Genomic DNA, 11,293 nt, shown 5'->3' on the forward strand with positions numbered 1-11,293 from the left:
AAATATATGGCACACTACCCATCAATATTAAACATAGTTAATTTTATATTGAGAAGGCGTCAATAGAACAAGAAAGAGAGAAAAACCCAATAACTAATAAGCCAAGACAAAAGCAGGAATAACAGTAACCAATTAGATGCATGAAATACCACTTCTATGATCTCTTGCATTATTTGCAGATCGAAATAAAGGTATCATTCACCCACCTATATATGCATTTTCTTCTAGAATATATATATATATTCTCTTCCCCTCCACTGAGAGTGTGAATTTTCAGTACAAGAGTGAAGTGTATTATTTTGGCAATGAATGAATTATGCCTCTTAATTAGTATAGTAGTGATTTAATTATATATTAAAGATATACTTAAATTTATTATATTCGCCACCAGAAGGTTGGGAGAGTTGTGGATGTCTAATCAAGCATGTATTATCATGGTTCATCCCATGATATGATTAATCATTATGTGCCTACTTTACCAAAGCATAAACAATGTTTTGTTGGAAAATTTTATCAATATGCTGGTAGGCTTAGTACCACTTCATAAAAGGGTCTATAGAGGGAGACACTTAATTAGAAGTTGATTTGAATTTGTTTATTCGAGTATAAATATGTATATATGAATTTGTAAAAGAAAAAAAAAACTAATATTATTAAAATAAAAATGACAATATCCATTGTCTTAACTAATTAGTGGGTACTTTTATTATTTCCCATATATTTATCCATTCATTTTACATCATAGAGACAGTTTCCTCTCTATTATTCTTAAATGCAATCTTGTTAGTTAGGTCATCACAAAAAATGCATATCTAGAGTATAGAGCCCACATGAAATCTTATGATGATGACATACTTGGAAGCTTCATAGACATCCCAATCACTCAATCCTAATTGGTAAATTGACACACCCACATATATATATGTCTTTAATTATTAATTACCACTAACTATTGCTATTTACTTTTGTCCCTTGATCACTTTTCCTCAAATGGTTAAGTCAAAATATTATTACTTTTGTGTGAGATAATTCCTTAGTTGAATCATGTTAATCTGACTATTAGGGCCCCTAAAGATAGTAATATAAGTATATGTAAGCTTCATTATAAGAAGGAATACTAATTAGAGTCTGATGTAATAACAAGCCACATAAAATAATCCTGGCCTCGTGGTATTATTATGATCACTAATTATAAGGATTTTTCAAAGATATTCTCAAACCCCACATGGCCAAACGCCTAATTTAAAGATATCCATAATTAAATGTAAAATTTTATATTGGTTGAAGAAGGAAAGAAACATATTTTATAAGGATGTGAATATCCTTTTTTTATGGTATTTTTTAGTCTAACAGACAAAAAAATAATTTATAGTAAATTATAGCTTTTTTTTGAGGGTTTATCATTAGTAAATAGACAATAAATTTGTTACTGCTGCATGTACAAAAACAAAAACAAAATTCAAATCATAACTAATTTAAGCAGATTAGTGATGATATAATCACTAGACTAACCAAAATTAATTTAAAGACTTTTCTTTTGTCAACACATTTTAATAGATGATTATCAATTTTTACTATCGTCTCTACCATCAAAAATAAAATTTAAAATTCAGAATATCAAAATAGACAATATTTTCATTTTATTTTTCTTTTTTAAGAGTTTACACTTTTACTATCCTAATATTGAGAATAATAGTTGTAAAATTATAAATCAATAGTATTAAGAAACCAGTATATTTTGTGATTTATAATTATTAATTAGTTATCATTAATATTTTTAATAGTATGAAATTACATTTAATAATATGAAATTACACCTTTTTTTATAGCTAAATATTAACTAAATTTTAATGAAATTATTGGCCCTAAAATTTTCTCATTACAAATTTGAAAGTGCAAAAACTAGGGATTATGAGTGATTTTATATGTTTAGGCTTATCGAGTAGTGTACAAAATCCACTTGCAAGCCTAATTAACATCTTAAGCTTTATTTACACTTAATGGGCCAATCATATCGTTATTAAGGTGAGAGTTGAAATCAAAAGGGAAATGAGCATAGTAGTAGTGGATTGATTACATGCACTTACACCCACGCTAAAAACCTAATATCAGCATGCATGTGTCATTAAGTGGTGAAACTTGAACCAAAAGGAGAAAGAGAAATAAAATAACATGGTGGTTAAGTGCTAATTTAAGTGGTGAAACAAGTAATTATGTCAATAATTATAGGTATAGAAAAAACTCATACTCGCGTGCACATAGTAGTACTTTATTTAAGCTTTTTTAAGTAATTATAAAATTGGTTTTTGGGTTGACATTTTTGTGCATTTACTTTGATTACGCATCTAACAAAACCGAAAGCATTATGAAATCATCCTATAAAATCACACCCTGAATATGTTAATAGTTTTTTTTCTGTACTAAATGCGTAATAACAAAATTAAATATAATCATCATAGAATTGAATGGGGACATGTGCAAAAATAAATAAATAAATAAATAATAACTAAGCAGAGGCATAGGTGGCTTTTGGAAGTACTCAAAAAAGTTCTGATAAGCACTTGAATTGTTTAATTTAATATCCCAATCCAAGTTACAAGACGACATATTTAGCATGACAAGCATCTCAAAATGTATAAATTTAATTAAATACAAAATTAAAGTAATAGCTTCACTTTGAAGTTTTAACAGATTGCACACCACCTGAGAAAAAGATGGAACTATTATTATTCCATGAGATGGATTTTTATTATTATATATTTACACTCCATTTCAAGCTAAATCTTAAAGTATGATCAACTGAATAATGTACATATAGGTTTCTTATAATTGAAATTTTGAACCCCATTATTTAGTCATATATACAACTTAATAATCGAGTACTATAAATCTACGTTAAAAATTTAAGGTATTTGTTAATGTTGTAAGTATAAAGAGTGAAGTTAGTCCCACATCAAAGAAAGCAAGGAAAAATGAGGAGTTTATAAGATGAGAGACTCATTAATTTGATATTTTAAAGTTTTGAGTTGAATGTGATGTCTCAGTGACCCAACAGAAAATATAAAATTATATATTTTTCCAACTTTATTGGATGTTCCTAAAGGGACATCAAGCACAAGATTCCATTAGTGATCCTTTTGAATTTGCTCCTATGCCTTTGGTGTCAATGGTATTAATGAGTGGTAATCATCATCCATAGGCATGAGTGATGAGAATGGTTCTTAGAATCAAATGTAGCTCTGGATTTGTTGATGAAGGGATAACGAGTCTAAGAAGTTTAGACTATTTCTTGAGTTAATGATGATCTATTTAATTTACGTGTTAGATACATTATAGACATTAATACATGAATACATTTGTCAGAAAAATACGTATTTAATTTTAAGGTATTTAACCAATTTGGATTGGTCAAATGATCAGTTCACTTGTTTGTTTGAGTGAGTGTCGGAAATTCGAATCTCGTCTTATGTATGTAGTAACTCATTGATCAATAATAAATTCATCATTGGACTGTCGAACTAGAAAATACCATATGCAACAAAAAAAATGAATGTATTTAGTTGTGTTTTTTTATTAAAAAAAATAAAACTTTGCAAATAAGATTAGACACACGCAATGTGTCACAAGTGTTTAATTATATCTTAGCGAGATGAGGAAACTACTATATATTTTGAATTCAAAAAATCTAATTTTTTTACATATACATACCAAAAAAAAACATCTAATTGGACTCCCAAAAAGATTATCTTAATTTGATATAAATGTGCTTTTTTTTTTCATAAGTGACAAGGGAATCATATTGATCGATTTTTTAAAAATATTTGAATCATTATTCAAAAAGTATAAAAAAACTTTAGAAAAAAATTTGATCTTTAGACCCATTTTTTCATTTTTTCTCTTGAATTTTTGGCTATTTGCTTAAAGAAAAAAAAAATCATTTGCTGCAAAATTTTAAAATTTAGAGATTAAATGAGAATATATATCTCATTTTTTAAGCAAATTTTTAAATAATTATATCAAAATATGATATATAAAATTCTTTTTAGAATATGTCTTCTATATATAATGCATTTTGTCAAATAGAGATAATCAGTTATTTTTGGAATATGTCTTTTGTGTATGTATGTGTAAAATTAAGGCTCTGTTCTATTGATGTATATGATGAGATATAAATATAAAAGCACTGACATTAAAGATATAGATATAAAATATTTGTGTCTATGTATTATGTTTAACAAAAATAAAAAACAAGATACACATTTAAAAAAAGGTTGAATTATCCTTCATTTAACTACAATTTTTACCATTATTACAATACACTCATTATCCTAAACACTGCATGTCATCATTATTGAATTTTTATTTCTTCTAATACTTTTTATTTCTTCCAATATCATCTTAAATTATCATTTAAATATTAATTATATAATTTTTTTTAAAAAAATAAAAAACTAAAGTTTAAAATTTATCAAAGATTAATCAAAATTTAAATAAACAAAAAATTAAATGTAGAATATTTTTTTTTGAAGAAAATAGAAAGATAAATTTGGTTGTAGAATCTAAAAGAAAAAAAAAAAAGGAAGATTTAGAAAAAAAAGAGGACAAATTTAAAAAATTGAATAAAAATAAAAAAATAAAAAATTAGTATATGACAAATTGTGTCTCAATGTCTCACCAAATTAGAAATACACAAATTTAATGTCTCTATGTCATCGTCTTCATGTCTCGATAAAACATAAACATCAACCAAATACTACCTAAGTTCACACACACTCACTTTTATATATATATATAGGTTTCTTCATCTGATGATGAGTGCAGAGTTGCCGTTAATTAGATGCACTTTTCAGAGAGCAAAGAGCAAACACACTTTATATTCCATCAGATATGATTGTGCACACATGAATATGAATATGAATATGATGCATGTATCTCTATGATAAAGACAGTTTCATATGGTAATGTGGAAAAATCCAATATAAGAACTACAAAAAGTGTGAAACCTAAAAAAAAACACACAGAAAATCTCATGCAATTAAGCAAAGGCAGCATCCATGAAATTGTAAATTTTCACCAAAATTTTTTTACATTAATAATATATTAAAATTAAATTCTAAATAATATAATTTTTTTTTGTCTTGAATAAATGTACATTGCAATAATCTTTTGAAAGGTGAGAGAATAATGCTTAATCTTTTGATGGAAAAAAAAATAATCAAAAGCTGAAATATTTAAATATTTATTAATAAGCATTTACTATTTTTATTTTGTTAGCAAAACTTGCTAATTTTGCTGAATAAATATTGAAACAAATCGAGAGGCATGGATGTGACTTTGAGCAAAATCATTGCTTCCACCCATTATATTGTATGGAGCAACATCAGCATGAGGCATGGGGCATGTTCTCCACTTCTCAACTAAACATACATAAACTCTCAAAGATTTTATTAGACAGGCGTGGGGTGCCAACTTTTCATGATTTAAAGCATCATTTTCTGAATTTCTTTTAAATATTAATAAATTAATGCAATACTCAATTAATTAATTTGTTTACAAGCATCATGTTGGAATTTTAAATGTAAGTTCCACTTAAAAAAAAAAAGGGAAGGATAAGTTGAACTGCTGTACCATTAATCTTATTTTCTTAAATTTTTTAGAAAAATTTTAGTGTTAGGTCATGAATTTATAAACTTTTTTTTTTCAAGACGTGACATCTGATAAATTATAAATCTTTTCGAAAAACATTTCTCTGTTTGATAAGATTAGACCAATTGAAAGAGTAATCCTCCTTTCAAACCGACATTAATTAAAAATTTGGATGATGATTATTATAAACCAATTAGTATAAATACTCATTCATGAGTCATTTCTCCACGGTATCTCTCAACCCAATAGGTCAATGACTAATCCGTCGCGAATCTGTCAATGACTAATCCGTCGCGAATCTGAGCTCCATTTAAGGGTTTGTCGCTGGCCAATGGGTTGCTGCATGTATAAAACGAGATTCGAACTCCCGACAATTACTTAAGCGGACGAGTGAACTAACCACTTGACCAACCCAAGTTGGTTTAACCTCAACTACTCTACATACAAAAATCAGTGTTCATGACACAAATGATGATCAATCCAATAAATGAAAGTTGAATACAAATAATGAATATTGCTAAGTTTGGTAAACATTAGATCAATTAGAACAATCTTTTTTCACAAATAGTATATGTAGTTTGGATAATAATAATAAACCAATCAGTTTTAATCTTCAGTCTCTGGATATGAAGCAAATGACACTCAGCAATAAAAAGCAAATACTTTCTCTCTCTCTTTCTTATATAAAGCACTTCTTTACTTTCTTCATATACTACTAATATAATATTAATATATTATTATTATAGTAGTATAATAGTATTGGTAAATATTAATAGTAATATTTTCTATTGATACTTTTATTTTATTACTTCTTCCTTATTTATTTTACAACACGTTATCAGCACGAAACTCTAACGAAATTTTAGAAAGACTCTAGGTAACAAATTTTTATTATATCGAATCTCTTTCATCCTGAATATAATGATTTTGATATATCTGGAAACAATTATTTATCATAGATACTATATGCTAAAATCCTTCTTGATTCAATGGATCTTGGAAATACCATTAAAGCTGAAAATAATACATCTCAGAAGGATAAAGCCAAAGCTATGATTTTCCTTCATCGTCATCTTGACGTATGATTGAAAAATGAATATCCCACATTAAAAGATCCTGCAGATCTGTAAGACATTGAAGAAAGGTACAATCATCAAGAGACAGTAATACCTCCTCAAACCCGATATGTTAGAGAAAACTTTCTCGACCTTCCATGCCTCGAATGTGCTTCTGCAGTAGCAATCGAGAAAAAGGATTTAAAAATATTTTGAGCTAATTTCTTGCTTTCTTGTTGCTGAACGCAACAATGAGTTGCTCTTAAGAAATCATGAAGCGCGTCCAGCTGGCGCCGCTCCATTTTCTGAAGCAAATGCGGCAACTTATAACCCCATAAGAGATAAATGGCAAGATTTTGACAACAAAAAAAATTATGGAAGGAAAAGAAATTATGTTCACAAGAAAGGATCTCACCAAAAGTGGGATAAAGAAAGAAACAATGGGCAAAGTAAATCAATTGAGGATAAATGCTTCCGTTGTAGTGGAAAGGGCCATTGGTCACGTACCTGTCGTACCCCAAGGCACCTAGTTGATCTTTATCAAGCATCCTTGAAAAAGGATGACAAAAGAAAAAACAAATTTTGTTTCAAATTATGAAAATTTCACTACTCATTATGATGTATCTAATTTCTTTGAGGATCCTGAAGGAAATATTGGCTATTTGATCAATGATAAAATAGTTTAATATGTGTGTTTGTTAAGTATTCATGTGAATAATTTTACTGTGCATGTACTTTTACTCATTTTATTATTATTATTATTATTTGTTTTTGAAGAAAAATGGCAAGAATATATTCTGAAGATATTTGCCTTGTGGATAGTGCAAGTTCGCATACTATTCTTAAAAGTACTATATATTTTACCCATCTTGTGCCAAAAGAAGAATATGTTAATACTATTATTGGCTCAGGCAATGTGATAGAAGGCTCCGGAAGAGCTATAATTTTGTTTTCTGGAGGAACAAAATTCATAATAAATAATGCACTATTATCTACCAAGTCTCTGAGGAACTTGTTGAGTTTCAAAGATATTCGCCGAAATGGATATCATATTGAAACAATGAATGAGGGAAATCATGAGTATTTATGTAGCACAACTCATGATTCAAATAAGAAAGTTATACTAGAAAAATTACCCTCACTTTTATCTGGGTTGTATTATACCAAGATTAGTGCACTTGAATCACATGCCACTGTAAACCACAAGTTTACTAGCTCAAATGAATTCATAACTTGGCATGATAGATTGGATCATCCGGGAACAACCATGATGAGGAGAATTATTGAAAACTCACATGGACATTCACTAAAGAACTAAAAGATTCTTAAAACTAGTGAATTTTGTTGTGCTGCATGTTCTTAGGGAAAGTTAATTTTAAGACCATCACCAGTAAATGTTGGATTTGAGTCCCCTGAATTCTTAGAAAGGATTCAAGGGGATATATGTGAACCTATTCATCTACCATGTGGATCTTTTAGATATTTTATGGTCCTGATAGACGCATCTTTGAGATGGTCACATGTGTGCTTATTGTCCTCTCGCAACCTGGCGTTTGCGAGATTACTGGCTCAAATTATTCGATTAAAAGCACAATTTTTAGAAAATCCAATCAAAGCTGATGAGTTTGGAAAACTCTAAATTAATATGTGTGATGACTAAACATTATTAAAATTAATTAATTGCAAAATTATTTAATTTTTCCTACTTCATTTCTGTTTTCTACTGCACAGGAGCAAAAACAAAAAATGTCTCGTGCCAAGTGACGAGACAAAATGAAAATGTCTCGTGGCTAGGGACGAGCTAAAAACAGAAAAGTCTCCTCTGAATCCAGCAAGTGTTAGCAAAAAAAAGGGGCTAAGATTCAACCCCCCCTTCTCTTAGCCACTGAAACCATCAAAAGCAATTCGTCTTGATAATGCTGGTGAATTTACTTCCCAAGATTTTGATGCTTATTGTATGGCTAATGGAATAAGTGTTGAACATCCAGTAGCTTATGTTCACACACAAAATTGGTTAGCGGAATCACTTATTAAATGCCTGCAATTGATTACTAGACCTTTGCTTATGAGAACAAATCTCCCAACCTCGATTTGGGGGCATGCTGTTTTACATGCCGCAACACTTATTCATTTGAGGCCAACGAGTTACCATCAGTTCTCTCCTATGCAATTAGCTTTTGGCTAGCAGCCAAATGTTTCCCATTTAAGAATATTTAGGTGTGCGATATATGTTCCATTACACCACCTAATCGCACCAAAATGGGATCCCAGAGAAAATTAGGGATATATGTTGGATATGATTCTCCCTCTATAGTGAGGTATCTTGAGATACAAACTGGAGATGTATTTAAAGTCTGGTTTGCGAATTGTCATTTTGATGAATCAAAATTTCCAACATTAGGGGGAGAAAATAAGCTTTCTGAAAAGGAACTTAATTGGAATGCATCATTGTTAATGCATTTAGATCCTCGATCAGGGCAATGCGAACTAGAAAGTTCAAAAGATTATACATTTGCAAAGAATAGCAAATGAATTGCCTGATGCATTTTTCGACACAAAGAGGATAACCAAATCTTATATATCTACGGAAAATGCCCCAATTTGAATTGATGTCCCAGTAGGACAACTAGCCACTAAAGAAAATTCACGCCAGAAGCGTGGCAGGCCTGTCGGTTCCAAAGATAAAAATCCTCGAAAGCAAAAAGAGGTAAATACTATTCCTGTTGAAAAAGACATAGTAGAGACACCTGCAGTTGTCCAAAATTCTGATATAATGTTAACGCCAGAAGACGTTCAGGTACCTGAAAAGTGTGAAAATGATGAGATCTCGATAAATTATGTATTTACAGGAAAGAAATGGGACCGAAGTAAGACAATTGTCAATGAAATATTTGCATATAATGTGGTATAATCGTCTTACTGAGTATCTGGCCAAAAATAGATTCAAGAATGATGATATCTGCCCCTATGTTTTCATAAAGAAAACTGCATCTGGATTCATTATTATTGCTGTGTACGTTGATGATTTAAATATCATTGGAACTCCTGAAGAGATTCCAACAATTATAAAAACTCTAAAGGAAGAGTTTGAGATGAAAGATCTTGGAAAGACTAAATTTTGTCTCGGCCTGCAGATCGAGCATACAAAAAATGAGATCTTTATTCATCAAACAAAATACACAGAAAATATCTTGAAAAGATTTTATATGGATAAGTCACATCCATTAAGTACCCCAATGATTGTAAGATCTTTAGATGTGGAAAAGGATCAATTCCGTTCTAAAGAAGAGAATGAAGATATCCTTGGTCTTGAAGTACCATATCTTAGTGCCATTGGAGCGCTAATGCATCTTGCTAATAATACGCGACCTGACATATCATTCGCGGTGAATTTACTAGCAAAATATAGTTCCTTTCCAACCAGAAGACATTGGAGTGGAATCAAACAAATTTTTCGATATCTTCATGGAACGGTTGATATGGGATTGTTTTATCCCTATGGATCCAAGTCACAACTAGTTGGCTATATAGATGCCGGATACTTGTCTGATCCACATAAAGGGAGATCTCAAACAGGATACCTATTCACATATGGTGATACAACTATATCATGGAGATCCACGAAATAGACGACAGCAGCAACCTCCTCTAATCATGCTGAAATACTGGTGATTCATGAAGCTAGTCGCGAGTGTTTTTAGCTGAGGAGTCTGATTCAATATATTCTGTCATCATGTGGACTGATTGATCATAAGATAGCTCCAACTGTCCTATTTGAAGATAATACAGCATGTATTGCTCAACTTAAAGGCGGATATATCAAAGGTGATAGAACAAAGCATATTTCTCTCAAATTCTTCTTCACTCATGATCTTCAAAATCAGGGGACAATTGATGTCCAACAGATCCGCTCAAGTGACAATCTGGCAGATTTGTTCACAAAGTCACTCTCAAAATCCTCCTTTAAAAGATTGGTACATGAGATTGGGATGCGCCGATTTCGAGACATCAACTGATGTCGACAAGAGGGGGAGACTGTACTCTTTTTTCCTTGGTCAGGTTTTTTTCCATTGGATTTTTCTTGACAAGGTTTTTAATGAGGCAGTCCCCATCACAAAGGATATTGTACTCTTTTTCCTTCACTAAGGTTTTTTTCCCACTGAATTTTTCTTTAGTAAGGTTTTAACGAGGCAATAATCCTAAATGGTCATCCAAGGGGGAGTGTTGTGATAAGTATCGGTGGATGCCTATTTAATGAATTGTGACTTCCTTCACAATCTTGGACGGCCAACCTTTTCGATACAGAATTTGGTTTTATCAAAGGAAAACCATATTTAATTACATTTGAAAGCACAACTTTTATGTGTCTATAAATAGGAATATGATATGAAGCAAATTACAGTCAACAATAAAAAAAGCAAATACTTTTATTTTATTACTTCTTCCTTATTTATTTTTCAACATGGTTTGTATTTTTATTTTTAATGCAAATTATAATATGTTGGACACTTAAATTATTGAGCTACTACTCTCCCAATTGATCTTCAAATTAATCATGGTCACCACTTTATAATGGATCGGACTAATCTTAC

The sequence above is a fragment of the Arachis ipaensis genome, chromosome B06 (assembly GCF_000816755.2).
Source record: "Arachis ipaensis cultivar K30076 chromosome B06, Araip1.1, whole genome shotgun sequence".
NCBI lineage: Eukaryota > Viridiplantae > Streptophyta > Magnoliopsida > Fabales > Fabaceae > Arachis > Arachis ipaensis.